The sequence below is a fragment of the Corylus avellana genome, chromosome 6 (genome assembly GCF_965113065.1).
Source record: "Corylus avellana chromosome 6, dhCorAvel1.hap1.2, whole genome shotgun sequence".
Classification (NCBI taxonomy): Eukaryota; Viridiplantae; Streptophyta; class Magnoliopsida; order Fagales; family Betulaceae; genus Corylus; species Corylus avellana.
The window spans coordinates 16,766,891-16,787,096 of NC_142495.1; the positions used below are offsets into that span (position 1 = coordinate 16,766,891).

Consider the following 20,206-nt stretch of genomic DNA (forward strand, 5'->3'; position numbering starts at 1 on the left):
AATGCTTTATCTTCTCGAGCTTCCCATCTTTGATCAGCCAATTCTCTTCAAAGGCCTACCATCTCTTCACTAAGGGAGCAGTACTGTGTGGCTTGAAAAATGATTGGGGCCTCCTCCTCCTTTGCTGCTGCCGGTTCATCTTCGGCCATTCGCTCGGCCTCACTCTCTTCTTCACCAGCTGCTAGTGTTGGGAGTACCCGGGGCATGTGGGAGCAGCTCTTATTCCATTGGCGAATGCCAAATATAGGAGTAGTAGTAATTGGCTCGTCTGCTGTGGTGCCCTTGATGCCCTTTTTTCGAAGAATATAAGTGATGAGGTATGGGAAGGCAACCCCCATGAGTGAGTGGACTCCGCTCCTCCAATGTGCACTCCATTCCAAAACTTATGTATTTGGTTCCAAATAATGTCGGGAATGGAGTACCAAGCATCTTTGTGGAAGGCTTAGAGGGTTTGGAGAAATTGATCATGCCTTTGAGTCTTATGTCCCAAGGGGAAGGCATTGCGGTGTAGTATTGAGTCCACAAACCAAAGTCTTTGGGGTAGCTTGGACCGGCTGCCAGCATTATGGTGGGCATCAGCATATTGCCCTTGGCACATATCCTCAATGATTTTCGCCACATAGAATCGGGGCGGTTGCTCAGCAAGATGTACGGCTTCTGGAGGGTGCTCATCATTGCATTGAAGTGCTGCTTCAATGTTGGCCCTTGTCACGTCAATAGCTTGTCCTTGCGCCTTTGAAGAGAGAGTGGCCAATCTATTGCAGTCATGGGAGAGGTTGCCGTAGAATTCAATTACCAACTTTCGGTAGGCGGTGGAGGTGATCGGTTTGAACAGCTTCTTGAGCCCCTTTCGCTTGAACTCGGCGACCACCCATTGAGTCGCCTCAAGATTTTGGAAGTCTTTGTGAATGGCGAAGGTGGTCTCAAATAGCAACTCCCGCTCTTCAAAAGTGGGCGGAGGAGAAATAGCTTGGGCATCGGACCCCCGAGAGGATGAAGCATGGGTTCTTGGAATGTTGAGCTTGATTGGGGACTTTTATCGAACAGTTGGTGTGCACTTCTGATGACCACAGTAGCAAAATACAGCAACAACTACCCAAAAACCCCCTGCAAAGAAAAGATACTCACAATACAGAGGCAATGTGGGTGAATGAACACCTACAATTGCAAAAAGAATGAGAAAAATTGGAGGTTAGGGGAATGATCGGAGATGGGGTGTGGATGGGAATGGTGAAGGGGCTGTGTGGGTATGTGTTGGAAAAATTGGTGGTACGGTGGCTAGAGATGTGAACCGTGTGGTGGTTGTGTGTTAGAAATGGTGAAAAACAGTAGAGAAATGGAAGGAGTAAAAGTGTGCCGAAGGTGGGTGTGTGGAGAGCTGTACGGCATCGGGAAGAAAAAGATGTGGGGTAAGGGGGAAAGTGACTTAAAGTAGATCACGTCATGTGCTGTCCGAGTGCGCTCGATGGCATACATGGTGCGCTCGATTGCATTCGGCCAAGGGTGTCCATGTGTGGGTGATGTGCGCTAGATCGCACACATGGTGCGCTCGATCACACTGACAAAATGTAAAACAGCCAAAAGTTGGTTATTGTGCTCGATCGCACTTAGGGTGCGCTCAATCGCAGTAACAGAATGTAAAAAAAATATGACCAAGGACTTGAAACACTAAAAAGTAAAATAAAACACAAAGGAAAACAAAATATAAATAAAACAATTAAAAGAAAACAAACAACAAAATAAAAAGGATATGCTATGGGGTGCCTCCCATGAGCGCTAAGTTTAACGTCTTCAGCCAGACGTTGGTACTTTAAACTTGAAGCACCAATCTTTCCTTCTCTTGGACCAACGGAAATGAATCTTTTCTGTTGCAAGATACTTCCGAGTGTTTATCGATCAGGGAGGACCACTCTAAGTTTTCTCAAACAGTTGCTCATCCGATGGGGAATCATGAACTGGAATATAGTAAAAAGAAAACTTAGGGAGCTTCTCTATCTTGATGTCCTCAAATTACTCATCACATGGCCCCAACAAACTTCTCTCTTGGATTCTTAGTAATTCGGGAATAGGAGCTGATGTTGAAGAAGTTTTAGTGCTCTCTTCCTTTTCCCGATGTAGCTCCTCTAAAACTTTGGTTTGCTCCTCATTCCACTCTTCCACTTGATTTGCAACCACCTCTTCACTCCTTAGTGTGACAGCTTACGCATCATAGTAGGTGCATTCTTCCTCCATGTAATGCTCATTAGGATTGGCCATCAACTGACTTTGACACTCTTCTTTTTCTTCTTCTTCTTCTTCAAGTGTATTTTATTTTCGCTTGAGGTGGTCCTCCATCCATTCAAATGATTGTTCTCTTTCCTCCAAGTGGCTAAGATGACCTGCCACATGTTTTGTAAAGTCAGCATACTGTTCTTCTAAGGCAGCAACTGCTTCTTCTAAAGCAGACCTTTTTGGAGGAGGTGGTTCTTCTTCATATTTTTGATGTGGAGAAGAGTTCATATGATCATATATGGGAGATGGGAGATGGCTCCTCTTCTTGGTATTATGGAGGCCCATAGGTGGAAGATGGCTCCTCTTGATTTGCTTATACTTCTTTGAGACTATTGCCTTTCGATTTGAAGTAAGTCTTCATCTCCCCAGATGCTTGCTGTGTAGTCTTAATCAATGTATTTACCATATCCATAAGAGAAGGTGGTTCAGCCTGACATCGCTGTTATGGAGCTGATTGAGAGGAATATGCATGATCATAGAATTGCTTATATGAGTGATGTTGCAGTCCATGAGATTGTTGAGCATGAATTCTGGGAGCTTGGGCTTGCCATGAGAGATTGGACTGTTGGCTCCATGTTGGGTTACAGGAATCAAAATAGCAGTCGGTCCCTGGTCTAGAGTACGATGTGTTCATATGCCCAAAACTTTTATTAGAAATTTGTCTTATTGAAGGACATTCTCTAACATGGTGATAAGGGTCGTGGCATAAAGAACATGGTCCTTGGGGTGTCGAAACGCCTCCCCACATGTGTGAAAATAAAATAACAAAAAGAAGTTAAAATTAAAAGGGAAATAAAAACAAAATTAAAAATAAAAACTTACTAATATGCAGACTCGAATGACCCTCCATGAAACAAAAGAAAAGAAAAATTCAGATCTATAGTTAGTGCAGTAACTGTGCTGCTTTTTGGATGTGTGATCGATCGCACTGTGAGGTGCGCTCGATCGCACCTCCAGAGGCAGAATAGTCACTACAAGAAAAACAAAAAATAACTAAATTAAAATAACACAACTAAAGGAAAATAATTCTGAACAAAATTCGCCGCAATCCCCGGCAACGGCGCCAAAAACTTGTTATTCCACAATTACCCATCTAAATTAATAAGCAAATAACTGGATGTTTTACCCGTAAGTGCACGTGGTCAACATAGTAGTATAGTGTGTAAATACGGGGTCATTCCCACGAGGATTGTTGAATCTTGTCTAAAAATAATTCCCAAAGTGAAATAAAACAAAATATTGGATTCAAATTGATAATGATAAGAAGGTAGGGCTTTAATATCCACCACTAATTATATTTAGCTAATATATCAATATGCCAATATTTTGATCATGTTATGAATATCTAATGTTTGTCAACCTAAAGGCATTGGTGTCTACTCCTTAAGCTATTGATTTTCCTAGGTAACGAATTAGGCATGGGTGTCTACTCTAATTCTTTCTTTCTTAAAGGATTTAGCATGTGTGTCTACTAAGTTGTTCTTTAAGACAGTATAAAACTGTGAAAATCGACAAACACATGAGGCCTAGGGCATGGGTGCCTACTCCCAGTTCCCCATGTTGATTAACCCAAGAATCCGGCGTGGATATCTTTTATTACTTATGTTAAATCCAGGACTCGGTCATCCAAATTCATTTAACTAACTAGTCCATACCACATGCACATGTTGATTAGGCACACACATATGAGGAATTCATGAAACTAGGTATTAATCAAGTTAGACATCATAACAAGATCATCACAAAGGCACCAATATTGAATATTAACAAAACATAACTAGGGCTTCAATCTAGCCCTACTAAATAAATTAGCTACACATAGAGTTGATGTTAAACATCTTTATAAAATAAAAGAAAGAATAAACCTGAAACTTGAACTTGAAGAGCTCCAATTCTTCTCCTTACAAAGCATCCATATTCTAAAGGCTTAAGGGTCTATTTATAGGCTTTAGAAGTCCTTGACAAACTAGTAAACCTAGGAATTTCGTAGGGTTTCAAAACCTATTACAATTGGGAGTTGGAAAACCCTAATATGGAAAGAATGACAATCTGACCGCCACCTGATATGTCTCCTGCGCACGGGTGAGATCGATCGCAACCCGTGTGCGCTCAATCGCAGGTCTACGATTGAGCCTCTTTTGTTATGCGCTCGAACGCTGATTGCCTGCTTCGTGTTGTGTCTTCTCTGGTACTGCGCTCGATCGCAAGTAACCTGTGATCGATCGCAGTGTCAAGGGCTCCCATTTTTCCCATCTTCTCTCTTTGAGCCAAAATCTTCCAGATTTACTTCATTTTCTTGCAAAAGCCTTCAAAAGTATGGAAAACACAAAAAGGAATTAAAATGACCTAATTAACTAAAACCGAATGATTAAAACATGCAAGTTAAGGGCTGAAAATATGAATATTTTAGCACTTAACATGTACCATGTCATACGATGCAATTTATCTTATCTGTAATTTACATGCATGCTTTTACAAGTCTCACTTTGTTAACATATTCAGCACAACATTTTTCTCAAAAATGCTAGAGTTCATGTGCAACAAGTATAAATCGTGAGAGTTGCAGATATGCATGTTTTGGTACACAAAATAGTCGTGCAGTCATGGAAAATAGCAGTGAGGATTATATGAATTAAAACTCACCTGGGTCGAATAAATCCTCTGAATATTCCTCTAAATGGTCTGGTTTCCCCAAATCTATGGAAAACCTCTTATTAGACCTAATTCTACTAAAACAACTCTATAACAAGAAAACTAGAGCTATCGGACGGCCAACCAAAATAGCATTCCCTGGAATGCTTCAGACCGTACGTCTAGGCTCGAGGCCGTCTATCCACTCTGAAGGATTTCAGGTAGAACCTCATTTTGTCCATTCGTCCTCCTATCCTCCCAAATCGATTTCTAAGGCTACCAAAAGGCTTTCTAAAACTACCTATCCCAAAATAATGTCTCCATGCAATACAAAACACGCTAAATCAAGATAAACTACTAAACCGCCAAGATTAAAGCATAACCTAGCTAGAAACTCAAAACCAACAACTAAGCTAGCAATTAAACAGCATAACAGCTAAGAAACGAGCTAGGCTTAAGGATATTACCTCCTTGAAGCGAAACTTCAAGAACCTCCTCTCCTTCTTCACAAAACAAATTCTCACATAGTTTTAGGAGCCTGGGGGCGTAAATGAGCGTGTGAGAGTAAAGGGGTAGGGGTATTTATAGCAGAGGGCGCTACCAACTTCTTTGAAAAGTGGCCGACATCCCGATACTATTGGAGCATACGTCCGGTACTGTTTACATAGCAGTTCAAAGCTTGTAGCGTACGTCCACGCATTACCCAAGGGGTATTCTAAAAGTAGCGTACGTCCGTGTGCTATTTGCAAGCGTACGTATGGTGATCCCCCCCGCATACGTCCTCTACTATAGACAAGAGTGTACATCTGCCAACCCTAGCGTACATCCGGTCCGAAAGTCCAAATCCCCAAAATGCCCCTCTAGCGGTCCTTAGTGACCCAAAACCCAAAATTAACCATCTAACTAAGCTACCTAAGCTTAGTTAGTTATTTGGGTCACTAAACACTTCTATGTCTTCTAGTCTCAAGAAGTTTCTTCTTGATCAAATGAAGCATAGTTCCCACATCTTTAATGCTCATCTGTTCTCTAGGATTTTCAACGAAACAAGCAACTCCAATCCCAAATATCAAAATCAAGCATTTATGGATTTCACTTCCTCTAGTGTTGTTTTTATTATGAGAATCTGTTAAGTGCCAAAATATTCATATTTTAGCCCTTAAACTTATATGTGTTAATTCCTTAGTATTGTTAGTTTGTGCTATTTTACTTCTTTTTTGTATTTTCTTTGTTTTAAAGGTTTTTTGAAGAAAAGAAAGCGTTTCCAGAAAAGTTCCAAGCTTAAAGGGCAAATTGGGAAGACCTAGAAGATATGGTTAAGCTTAAACAAATAAAGGAAAGGATTAAATCGAAATTTCTCAAATTCAAGTCAAAATCGGATTGGATTCAAATTTGGATTCTGCACATGTCATGGTATTTTGACCATAACTTTCAGCTAAAATATTTGATTGAGATGATTCAAGCGGCATGGGAAATCTAACTCAAAATGCTACAAATCATTGTGAAATATCATTTTCCTAATTCAGAACGGCGCTATGCCAAAATCACCCCGCAAGATAGGAACGCAATTCTGGACGAATACTAATCCGATTTGAACTTAGGTTTTCTTTATCCTAATTGGACTAGGACTTAAATCTCCGAATTTCCTAGGGTTACTAGGGTTTCTAGGACTCTCCTAAGCCCAATAAATATACCTCTAGGCCTCACAATTCAATACACAATTTCAAGGAGACAACTTTGGGGAGAGGAATTGGAGGCTACTTCAAGGAGTCGTTTTTGGTTCTTTCTTTCCTTTTTCTTTTTAGTTTTATTTTAATTATGTGTAACTAACTCTTAAGGAGGGCTAGATTGAAGCCCTAATTATGTTTATTTAATATTTCAATATTGGCGCCTTTGTGATAATCATATTGTGTTGCTTAACTTGATTAATTCATGTTTTCTTGAATTCCGTATATGTATGTGATTAGCCATTATATGCATGTGGTATGGATTAGTTAATTAAATCAATTTGGATGACCGAGTCCTGGGTTTAATAAGAGTAACAAAAGAAATCCACACTGGATTCTTAGGTTGTTCAACATGGAAAACCGAGCGTATACACCCATGCCCTAGGTTCCGTGTGTTTGTTGATTTTCATAGATTTATGCTTTCTTGAAGAACAACTTAGTATACACCTATGCTAAATTCTTTGAGAAAGAAAAGAGTTAAGAGTATACACTCATGCCTAACTCGTTGCTTAGGGAAATCAATAGCTTAAAGAGTATACACCCATGCCCTTAGGTTGGCAAACATTAGGTATTCATAATATGATTGGATCATTGGCATATTGTTATATTAGTTGAGCATAATTAGTGGTGGATATCAAAGCCCTACCTTTATTTTATCTTTATATCTTTTTGTTTCTTTTTCATAATATCAATCTCGTGACAATTTTGATATTTTAATTAATTCTAAATAAAATCAACAATCCTCGTGGGATTGATCTCGTACTTGCTGCACTATACTATCGTTTGATCTTGTGCACTTGCGAGTAAAACGTACTAAATATTATCGAGTAATTTAGGTTGTATTTAGCACAACAAGTTTTTTGGCGCCGTTGCCGGGGATTGTTTGATTTTGTTTGGATTTTTTTTTTCCCTTAGTTTATTTTTGTTTTAATTTAGTTTTCTATTTTCTGTTTTTCCGCAGTTACTGTTCTACCTCCGAAGGTGCGCTCGACCGCCCATTCCAGGGTGATCGAGCGCACCAGTGCGATCGAGTGCACCTGATAGTGCGATCGATCACACATCCGGACAGCAGCACAGAAACTGTTTTAATTACATATCTGATTTATGTCTTTTTATTTTTTTTTTAATTTTTCTTTTGTTATTTAATTTTCTTTTTGTTTTAATCATGTTGAGAAACAATACACCTTCGGTGCGAAGACCTATGAAAAGTTCATTCAATCCCCAGATCCTCAACTCAGCCATCATGCATTAATTTCCAGCCCATTGTGCAGAGCAGTTACGATTTATCTCTGCTGCTCAATATGAGTCCACACTATAAAGGCACACCTATAGAGAACCCATATTGGCATATTCGAGAATTTTGTGATCTCTGCAGGACTCAAAATGTTCAGGGTTTAACTCCAGAAGAAATCAGGTTAATCCTCTTCCCTTTTTCTTTAAAAGATAATGCTAAGATATGGTACAATTCTATGGCCACAGGTTCTACTCATACTTGGGATGAGATGGCCACAAAGTTCTTAAAGAAATTTTTCTTAGCCCAAAAGACAAGGCAATTGAAAAGGGAAATTATGACTTTCCAGCAAAGAGATGGAGACCTTTTCTTCACGGCATGGGAACACTTTAATGCGCTACTTCTCAGATGCCCTCATCATAATATATCTCAAGACGATCAGGTATTGGCATTCTATGAGGGTTTAAATGATCCTAACAAGAGTCTTGTAGATTTAGCTTGTGGTTACATGTTGATCGAGAAAAGCGGCGAGGAAGCCATAGAACTCTTTGAGACCTTAAGTGAGAACTCCCAACAATTCCCATCTAAAGGGAGGCAAGGACTCAAAGGAAAAAGCATATATGAAGAGAGCACCAATGGAGGAATTCAGGCTCAAATGGCTGCCATGGAGAAAAAGCTGGACATGCTCATGAAAGCTATTACTAATCATAGCAATGCTCATGTTCAACAAGTTACACAAGTCGAGGTATGTGCCATATGCTCCCATATTGACCACACCACTAAGACATGTCCCATGTTTTCAATTGCAGATCAGGAGTCATCTCTCATCAAGTTGTCCCAACATTATCATGAAGAGGAGCCATCTCCCATCTATTGGCCTTCACAACACCAAGAAGAGGAGCCATCTCTGCAATTCCATGGTCAATCATACTCCTTTCTTAGCTACAATGAAGCCAATATGCAACTATTGGAATACACTGCCAAGATAGAAGCTCATGAAGAGGAGCCACCTCCCTTCAATTGGCCTCAACAATACCACAAAGAAGAGTGTCAAAGTCAATTTGTTGCCAATCCTAATGAACAATACATGGAGGAAGAGTGCACTTACCATCATGAGCAAGCAATTACCACATTAAAGAGTGAAGAAGCGGTTGAAAATCACGGGGAAGAGAGGAAGGAGGAGCAAACTGAGGTTCTAGAGGAACCACATCGGGAAAAGGAAGAGAGCACTGAGACTTTTTCAACATCAGCTCCTATTCCTGAATTACCAAGAGTCCAAGAGAGAAGTCATTTGTGGTTATGTGATGAGCAAATTGAGGACATCAAGATAGAAAAGCTCTACAATTGGAATCCTCCTGCTATAGGAAAAATTCATTCTCTGTGGTGCAAGAGAAGAAAAGATTGGTGCTTCAAGTTTAAGAGGAGGACAATGGTCTGGCTGAAGACATAAAACTTAGCGCTCATGGGAGGCACCTCATAGCATATTCTTTTTATTTTGTTTGTTTGTTTGTTTTATTTTTATTTTTTTTATTTTATTTTGTTTTTGTTTTCCTTTGTTACTTTAGTGTTTTGCAGGGACAAGTGTGCTTCAATTCAAGTTTGGGGATATGCTATAAGCCATATTATTCGAAACAATTCGTCCATCTCCCGAGTAAATTATTTCCATGTTATAGACACATTGGGGACAATGTGTAATTTAAGTTTGAAGGTATGAGAGACACTTTACACATACTTTGTCCCAGTTTTATTTTATTTTTATTTTTATTGTTTATGAAAAAAAGAAAAAAAAATTCCCAGTTTTATTTTTGTTTGTGAAAAGAAAAAAAAAATTATGCATGTTCATGTTTGCCTAAAAATTTTGGTTAATCTAAAAGAATTGTGGCTTGAATTCATCAGTATGCTTAAAATTTTGAACACATGATCTGATGAAAGAATTTGTTAGTTTGGTTACTTGTTTAGGACAACTGAAAAAATCACATGTTTGATCTGATCACACAAGTACATTAGCACATAATTTGTGAGGTATGACATGAGGTCTGATATGTGTTTCTGTATCTTGGGTAAATTGGATGATTTATTAGATAGATACTTTGGCATATATATCTGTGATGAAAAATAAATAAATAAATAAATAAGTAAATGATCATTGATAAGCTTTTCACTGAATAGCTGGACCTCTTGCCTCAAAGCATTAAGTGTTCACGTCAAAAGGTGAAAATTTTTTATTTGATTGATGTCATGGTTAGTTTGGTTCTGTAGCCTTTTTGACTCAAGTTAGTAGGTCCTTAGGGGTGTCTCTACACCCAATGCCCTAAAACCATCTGGTTTGGGAGTCATTAACTTAACACTCACTACATGGGTCAATTAGAAAGCTTAAGGGAATCAAGCATTGCACAACCTGACGAAAATATATATATATATATATATATATATATATATATATATTGGTGAATTTTGAGATATGGAGACATTACACATTGGAAAGATTTGGAAGCCTCATAATTTTGTGCTAATTCACTTTACACTGTTTTCAAACTTGTGATGTTTTAGCATGTCCTTTAGAAGTAATTAAACTTTGAGATTCCAATTCATTGTGACGATGGAGTTCATCTTTTTAAGCTTGCTAATGAATGAAAATCATGGTTTTGAGTGATACCTTAATTTTTGGATAACATGAACTCTTGCATGATGTTTGTGGGTTACATTTCTGGAAAACCCTCACGACACTTCTGTTATGCAAATTTTAATACTCGCAAGTGCACGAATCGTTTGCAATATAATGGATTGCAAGTGCGAGGTCGAACCCACAGAGAATTGTATTTTTGAAAAAGCAATTTAAATCTAAACTAACTAAATCCTAACCTAGTTCCAAAAGGGTTTTGAATTTTGGTTTAAAAATTAAAAGACAAACATAAACTAATTAAAATAAACTAAGAGATAAAATACTAAAGTTTGAGAATTCACACTCACCGAATCATAACAACATACTTTCATGTTTATCAATATTAATCTGAAATTCTCACGATTAAAATCTTAGATATGTTTTACTATGCTTCAAACAATTAGTCAAAACCATTCCATGTATCCATTCATTGCACAAATCACAAAAGGAATCCAATATCAATTAAATCATTAGATGTATCCATAAATCACAAAAGATATCCAATTTTAATTGAAACACCAAATGTATCCGTAGAACAAATCATAAGGGATATCCAATTATTTAGGCAAATAAAATCCAGCAATCAATTATGTGAAATTATCTTAAATTATCAAGTGTATCCTTAAATCACAAAAGATATCCAAGAATCACTCCACACATTGAAAAGAAGTAAAACAATGGAAATATTAAACCCAATAAAATCAGATAAATAAAGACTTACATGAAAGTATTGATGTTCTTCATCGGTGAGGCTTCATCCCCAACCTTAGTTGGGAATTTAGCTCCACATAAAAATAAAACCTAAATCTAAAGAAAACCTAAACTAACAAGAGAAAAACTATAGAATTTTGCTCTCTGGAATTCTATCGATTTTCTTGAATGCAAAGAAGTCTATTTATAGGCTTGGGGAAGGCCTAGAAGTCCAAGTAAACCTAGATAATTCGGAGGTCTAACTCCTAGTCAAAATAGAAGTCTGAAATCGAAATAAGATTCGTCCAGATTTGTGCCCTTTACTTGTGGGGCAATTTTGGCATAGTAACCATCAAAATTAGGAAAATCCTATTTCATAACGAATTGTATTATTTTGCGTTAGCTTTCCAATGCTACATGAATCACTTCAATCTGATATTTGAGCAGAAAGTTATGATCAAAATACTAAGACATATACAGAATCTGAATTTGAATCCGATCCGAAATCTTATCCAATCTGATCTTTTATCCAATTTAATCTGATTTAACCTTTTTCTTAGATTTGGTTAAACTTAACCACATTATCTAGGTCTTCTCAAAGTTTGCTTTCTTGCAAACTTTGTATTTTTCCCTTTAAAGCTGCAGTTTTTCTTTAATGACCTACAAAACACTAAAAACACAAAACTAACACAAAATATTAAATAACGACACAGCTAAAGGATTAACTAATGTCAATAAAGGGGTCTAAATATGCAACATTTGGCACTTATCAACTTCACTCGTCCTCTAGGGAATTCCTAGGGGTTTAAAAAGCTTGTCGCATATGCAAAATGCAATTGTACATCCCACGAAAGATGGATTTATCTTTTTGTTTTTTGTTTTTTCATTTTGTTTTTAGTTTTGTATTGCTAAGGGACTAGCAATATGTAAGTTTGGGGGTGTGTTAAGTGCCAAAATATTCATATTTAAGCCCTTAAACTTATATGTGTTAATTCCTTAATATTGTTAGTTTGTGCTATTTTACTTCTTTTTTGTATTTTCTTTGTTTTATAGGTTTTTGGAAGAAAAGAAAGCATTTCCGGAAAAGTTCCAAGCTTAAAGGGCAAATTGGGAAGACCTAGAAGATATGGTTAAGCTTAACCAATCACGGTTAAGTTTAAACAAATAAAGGAAAGGATTAAATTGGAATTTCTCAAATTCAAGTCAAAATTGGATTTGATTGAAATTTGGATTCTACACAAGTCTCGGTATTTTGACCATAACACGTCAAATATCCGATTGAGGTGATTCAAATGGCATTGGAAAACTAACTCAAAATGCTACAAATCATTGGGAAATAGAATTTTCCTAATTCGGAGCGCCGCTATGCCAAAATCACCCCGCAAGATAGGAATGTAATTCTGAACGAATCCTAATCCGATTTGGACTTAGGCTTTCTTTATCCTAATTGAACTAGAACTTAAATCTCCGAATTTCCTAGGATTACTAGGGCTTCTAGGACTCTCCTAAGCCCTATAAATATACCTCTAAGCCTCACAATTCAATACACAATTTCAAGGAGACAACTTTGGAGCGAGGAATTGGAGGCTACTTCAAGGAGTCGTTTTTGGTTCTTTCTTTCCCTTTTCTTTTTAGTTTTATTTTAATTATGTGTAACTAACTCTTAGGGAGGGCTAGATTAAAACCCTAATTATGTTTATTTAATATTTCAATATTGCCTCCTTTGTGATAATCATATTGTGTTGCTTAACTTGATTAATTCCTGTTTTCTTGAATTCCTCGTATGTATGTGATTGGCCATTATATGCATGTGGTATGGATTAGTTAATTAAATCAATTTGGATGACCGAGTCCTGGGTTTAATAAGAGTAACAAAAGAAATCCACACCGGATTCTTGGGTTAATCAACATGGAAAACCGAGAGTATACACCCATGCCCTAGGTTCCGTGTGTTTGTCGATTTCCATAGATTTATGCTTTCTTGAAGAACAACTTAGTATACACGCATGCTAAATCCTTTGAGAAAGAAAAGAGTTAGAGTATACATTTATGCCTAACTCGTTGCTTAGGGAAATCAATAGCTTAAGGAGTATACACCCATGCCCTTAGGTTGGAAAACATTAGGTATTCATCATATGATTGGATCATTAGCATATTATTATATTAGTTGAGCATAATTAGTGGTGGATATCAAAGCCCTACCTTTACTTTATCTTTATATCTTTTTGTTTCTTTTTCATAATATCAATCTCATGACAATTTTGATATTTTAATTAATTCTAAATAAAATCAACAATCCTCGTGGGATTGATCTCGTACTTGCTGCACTATACTATCGTTTGATCTTGTGCACTTGCGAGTAAAACGTACTAAATATTATCTATTAATTTAGGTAGTATTTAGCACAGCAAAATCATTCATGCTTATATCTTCTTCGGTTCCTTGAAAAAGAATTGGATTCACAATTTCGACCACTCATTCAAGCAAAGCTTCTTGGACAAAGGAATGAAGATTTAGAGTGTCTTGGAACGTGTTATCTATGGGTCTTTTTCCGGTAAACATTTCTAAAAGGAGGATCCCATAGCCATAAACATCGCCAAAGGAGGAGACCTCATTTCCAATACCATACTTTGAAAATCAACATATATTTTATATATATAATGATTAATTATAATATGACTATATAATTAACACCTATATGCATGCTAAGAAAAAAAATTACGCTATGATACTCTGTATTCGATTAAAACCAGGAAATAAAATTGTAGAATACCATGTTTTTATGAATAAAAAGCGTAATAAAACTGTCTTATCCTCTTCTAACTTAGAAATGTTATTAAAAGAAAATGGAATATATATAATTGAGGAATAATAAAGTGTCTTCACCTAGAGGAGTATAACCGACTATTCCTCTTACGCCAATAGAGCTCAACAGGTTGGTTGAAGAGTTATGGTTTGCTTTCGGAGAGAATCTTGCTAACCCAAAGTCCCCAACATGCCCAATCATTTCATCGTCTAGAAGAACATTGCTCGGCTTCTAGTCACAATGGAGGATTGGTGTTTGACAAAGATAATTGAGATATTCCAATGCGCTCACAACATCAATGGTGATATTAAGTCTCTGATAAAGATTCAAATTCCTCTGCTCTTGCTGCACCTCATCTTCTTTAGCAGTTGGATGCAACCAATCCTCAAGGCTCCCATTGAACATGAATTCATAAACTAGAACCTTGAAATTATTACCTTGATAATCAACACCTGAACAAACTATAAGTATCTTTACAAGATTTTGATGCTTGATGTTTTTCAAGGCCTCACACTCAGCAAGAAAGCTCTTGGAAGCTCCATGGCGCAAAAGGTTGAGCACCTTGACAACAATTGTCGTTCTACCCTCATTGATGATTGCTTTATACACGGATCCAAAACTACCCACTCCAAGCAAATTAGTAGAGGAGAACCCATCAATGACTTTTAGGAGACTTTGGTAAGACAAATTCAAAAGCAAATTTCCTGAAGAACTTGAAGTAGTTTCTTTTCTTTTCTTTCTTAACCAACAGACATACAAAAAAGAAAGCATAGAAATTACTCCTAGAAGCCCGCAAACTATGGAGATAATTAATTTCATGGATAGGGTCAATTTCGTCTTCGTAGACTCTTTGAAGTTATTCCACCACACAGTTGACTATTTCCCGCAGCTGAAGTTGCACTTGAGTTCTTGAAAACGCTGTTTGTTGGCACTAGACCCTCAAAATTGTTGTAAGATAAATTCAAAAGATCCAATGAGTTGAAACTCTCAAAAAGTCTGAAATGTTTCCTGAAAAATTGTTTCGACAAAGATCTAACTTTTGAAGTCCTCTCAAAGAACTAAAACTTGATGGAATGGTCCCTTGGAAGAAGTTTCCTTGCATGCCCAGAATCTGCATCGTAATACAACTACCAATACTCTTTGGAATTTCACTAGATAACATGTTTTCTAACATGTCCAATATACCTAGATTTTTCAGATTTTCAATTGCCATGGGAAGGTGTAACGCCCCCAAAATTAACCTTGGCTAATTTGGCAGGGTTACTGGCAATTACCCCAGTTAAACCAACTTGTGGCTAAATGGGAAATCGCCCCACTAAGCATTACGAGAGTTAATGCATAGGAAGGTGAAATAAATCTGAGAAACTAGTATATCATCAAATGGACAAGTATATTCCTCGAAGTTAAGACATAGAGCAACTAATAACAATAATAAACAAACTTGATAACAGCATGAAGATTCTAAGCAAGTTCTGTAGTGGCGACCGGGCCACTCTTGGGTGCTAGTGACAACTTCCTAAAAGGGTAATAATAGCGTTAGTGTAACGACTTAGTAAGTAAACCTCACAATTAGGTATGATTGAGCCTAGTTAATTATAAATAAACGTGCAGTTTTAATAAACTTTCAAAAGGAGGTATTGTCTCCATTAGTACACCATAAAATAGTATTTTGGTTTTCAAGTGTAGTGTATTACCGGCGGCAATCACCTAATTATTTTAATGCAGAAAGAATAATGCTTTTATAGGTCATAACTCTCATGTATGGTCGACTCGAGATATTACCCCACACCACTAATGATATCCTTCCTGAAGTGACCAACCATTAGGGAATGGTTGCGCTTGGTCACGAAACCATTGGATCTAAAGCCCACATAACGATTTAACATTTGACTATAAAATGAAGTCTATATAGCAAGCCCATGGCCATTATACTGCACATACCGGTGTACCATGTCATACGATGCATCTTATTAATCAGTTGATAAAGTAGTTACCAAGTTATTATGAAAAGTACACATGCTCATACCATACCTGTGGTCAGTCAATTGACATTTCCCACGTTTTTAAGGAAAGAGTTCGTAAGTGTTTACCTACCTCGTACGCTCGCTTGAATCCTTCGACATTGCTAAATCCTGCTATAACGCAACGCGACATGTCGTTATGCGCAGTTCTAGAGGACCCTTACGAGTAAAATAATAAGCCTTATCTAACGAAAGGATTGCTAGACTCTAAAATACACACGAGTGGGGCTTAAGGGCTGGTGCTTGGCTTTCTAACCATACGTCCGGGCTAGAGGGCATACGTCAAATCAGTGAGTTAGGTTATCCGTCTAAAGCTCCAAATTGTGTTTTAAAGCTTTTATAAAATCTATAGGCTACAATATCCCCTTCTATGCTAAGAGATAAACACATGTAATGCAAGAAAACTCAATGTCATGGAATATAAGGAATCAAAGAAGCTTTCGAAACCATTTTGAAAACATTTCTTGTTTTGTAAGGAAAAGAGTAAAGAGATTAACATAACATCTTTTGAAAACTCACAACATTTAAAAAAGCAATAAAAATAGTAGTGAAATCATATAACGGGCAAGGGATTACCTTGGGTAGAAGGGCAAGAACACTAGCTGCCTTCCTTCTCTATAAAACTCACTAAGATACTCACATAAGGGGTTTCAGAGGGCCTGGGGGGCAGAATGGTGGCTTCAAAGGGGTGGTGGGGATTAGTATTTATAGGCAAGAAAAGCTGAGGGCACTACCAACTCCTCTGAAAATTAACAGACATTCGGTACTATTGGGGCGTACGTTCGGTACTATTTATTCAACGGTCCATAGGGTGTATCATATGTACAGGTATTATCTAGTGGTTTTCCAAAAAGTAGCGAACGTTCAGGTGGTCTCCAGGTGTACGTCCTCGTACTTTTTGTAGGCGTACGTACGGTGGTCCCCCTGTGTACGTCCTCTAGTAAATACAGTAGCCTACGTCCGGTAACCCTAGTGTACTTTCGATCAGAAAGGGTTAAGCTCGAGTTTGTGCTTCAAAACACCTAAGGAGTTTTAGGTTATAAGTATGGGCTTAGGTTCTTTGTCATAAAAACGGGCTTTTCATAAATCCTTTAACCATTCTTTGTAGAAAATCTTTTAATAAAAACTATTGCTTTTATCGGGGTATTACACTCTCCCTTCCTTATAAGAATTTCGTCCTCGAAATTTGGTTTTAGTTATAGACAAGATCCTGCTGGTAGAGATGGTTTTCAAAAACAATTAAAAGTTTAAAACGAAACACATGGTTTTTGGAAAGATCAGCATACATAATTAAATCCGCAGAAGGAAGAGAAACAATCGCATACATAAACAAGCATAGTAAAATAGTCATACATAGTGCATCAAAATTGCCACCACCAAGGTGGACTTATAATGTAACGAAGACCTACAAAATTGCCACCACTGCAGTGGACTTACAAAAACAACTGAAAAGAAGGCCACCATCACAAACAAAAGATGCTCTACGAGTGGGATCATCTCCTAGAGTTGGGCTTCACAGACCCTCGACCAGGTGTGCCCCTCACATTCGGGCTTCCTCTCCCCTGGTTGATGCTTGGACTGTGGATGCCGTAATCCCTAAAGTCAAGGGATCCCATCAACTAGTCACAAAGCTGCATGAGAATAGTGTGGTCCTCTGCTTGTGTCGTGCGCAACTGTTGAAGGGACTGTTGTACCTCTCAGAGCGTACTCTCCATCTGGTCCAGACGCTCGCCCTAACTGGCAAACGAGGATGCTCCTTCAGCTTGGGCCGTCCTCGGTGGTCGTGGTGGTCCTGCTTAGCTTCTCAAAGCTGAGCACTACTGGCATTGAGGAATCACGAGGTTATAATTCCTTTGGATGGCGATAGTTCCTTCAAACCTCTAGTAGACACTTCGACGTTCTCAGCAATCCAGGTGACTAAGGCTCCATATGGCAGGACAATGATCTAGTCCCCTAACCATACTCCCATCATCGTTGTCATAACCAAGGAACCAAAATCGATGGGGTCTCGATCAAAAGCGCATACAAGCAGCGAGCTCGCTCAATAGTGATGGATGTGAGGCTCACTACCGGAAATATCCAACTAACCAAGATGCGGTAGATGCATCGGTCGTCGTCGCCCTTGAGGTCACTCATCTAGAAACCTCTTTCTCCCTCCATTTCCATTTGGAAGGGACACCAGTTGGCGAAACGCCCTACCTTCTGAGCACGGGTGGGAAGTCTACCAACTGGGTAAGGGTACTTTGGGTCACGTACTCGTGGTGCCCCTATGATACAACTGATGAGAGTAGGGGTCACTATGATTGGCTTGCCCCTAAGCCAAGTATGAAAAGAATCACCGCACCTCATGTGGATATTTGCGTAGAACTCGTGGACCAGCTCCTCGACTGCGGGCCGGTGATCCACCCTCATGTCCGTCCATCCCTAGGTGTCTAGTATCGTCTGTACCCTCAGAGATTTGTTGGCTACGTCAGCCACATCGATCCCTCTCTCGACTATAATCTTTCAGCCCACGTAAAGAACCTGGTACTGGCATCGGGCCTTATTGACTCTAAAACAGGTGCAATTGTAGGCGCGTTCAGCGTCATCGAGATCAGTGCCGCTGTTGATCTTCCTCATTGGTCCCTCGGGCTCTGAACTACTAACCGGTGAGATGTCAGGGATGACATCCTCCATCTAACAATTGGGATCGGACTCGGGGTCCTGGGAGTCTTGCATCATAGCCCGAAGTCAGCGGTATAGCGGCCGTGAAGAGGATGAGTCTGTCACACTGGCTTTTGTTCATGCCATCGTCCTACACCAAGAACTCTATCAATACCATGCTCACATGCAATATCCTACCCCAACTATGTGCAAAAGCATCCTAATGAAACTTCACTCTGGCATGGAAAAAAATGCAGGAGACAAAACAAGACATGTTTAGTGGGTTGGATGATTTTGGCAATTTAGGTGAATGCACCGAAAAGTGGTGGAGTATTTAGGTTAATCACTTGAACGCCCTCAAGTAATTAGTGGCCTCAAGAATTTTGTGAATACAGGGTGGTTGATAGGCTACAGATGCCAGGGTTTGGATTCAAGGGTATTTTGGTAAGTTGTCAAACTCGGGCAAAACACCGAAGTTCGTTTGAGTTAGGGTTCATGTCTTTGGATATTTGGTGATGCTGTAAGGTCAAGCCCTTTACAGTGGCGATGCGAGTTTACTAAGTCAACAAATCCTTAGGGTCTTAGGGCTCGGGATATTTTGGTAAAGTCCAAGGCTACTACCGAAAAATCGATGAGATTGAAAATAGCTAGGAGTACAAATGTGGGCCATTCAACTCAAGGCTTAATTTGACAAGTGGGCCTGACCCGTTGACAGAATTGGGTCATTAGGACAAAAATACTCATTTTAAGAAAGGAGGGTATTTTGGTCATTTCATGGGTTTGGACAAAGCATTAAACCCAGATAGTTAGGTTTTCAATCAAAAGGGTTTAATGGGTAGGCTCAATCATTCAACAGAAATGGGTCGTCTCCAAGTTAGGCGAAAATACCCAATTTCAATGGTAGGGGTATTTTGGTATTTTTTTTTGGATTTGGGTAAAACTTTTGAATCCAATCGGTCAAAAAGGTAGATCAGGTCCCCAACTATAGGTTTTAGGTTTCATTTAGTCCATAAGACCTAATGGAGGTCACGAAATCAATTAAATTTCGATTTAGGCAAAAACCCATAAATTCAAAGGTTAGGGTTTGAGTGATCAAAATGGATCAAATGAGCAAGTGGGCCTTGTCCCTAAGTCCTCATAGAGGGGTTTGGGTTACAATCCATGCATCAATTGCATGGTGAGGTTGAGAAATCACAAGGATTTCGAATTTAGTGCAAAAACCCCCAAGTCCGAATGGGTAAGATTTTAAGGGAAAAAGATGCACAAATGCAAGCACAACTACCCTATATCATGACCCTAGTTCACAACCAGCCAGCTAAATGCAAGAATTGCAAGAAAATTGAAAATCTAATTCAAAACCCTAAAGTTGCGAAAATTTTGAAAAACTTGGAAATCTTCATACCTTGTTTTACTCTTTGTAAAAGGGTAAAAACCTTTGAAATCCTTGGAAGACTAGGCCGAATTTGAGAGAAAATGAGAGAAAATTGAAATGAATAGGGTTTTAGGGTACGTTCGGCCATTTTCAAA

At 38.4% G+C, this 20,206-nt stretch overlaps 1 pseudogene; it reads right to left on the minus strand.

The window, feature by feature from the left end:
* Nucleotides 1–5,840: 5,840 nt before the first annotated feature.
* Nucleotides 5,841–18,712, minus strand: LOC148584949 (putative LRR receptor-like serine/threonine-protein kinase At3g47570; annotated as a pseudogene).
* Nucleotides 18,713–20,206: the final 1,494 nt, after the last annotated feature.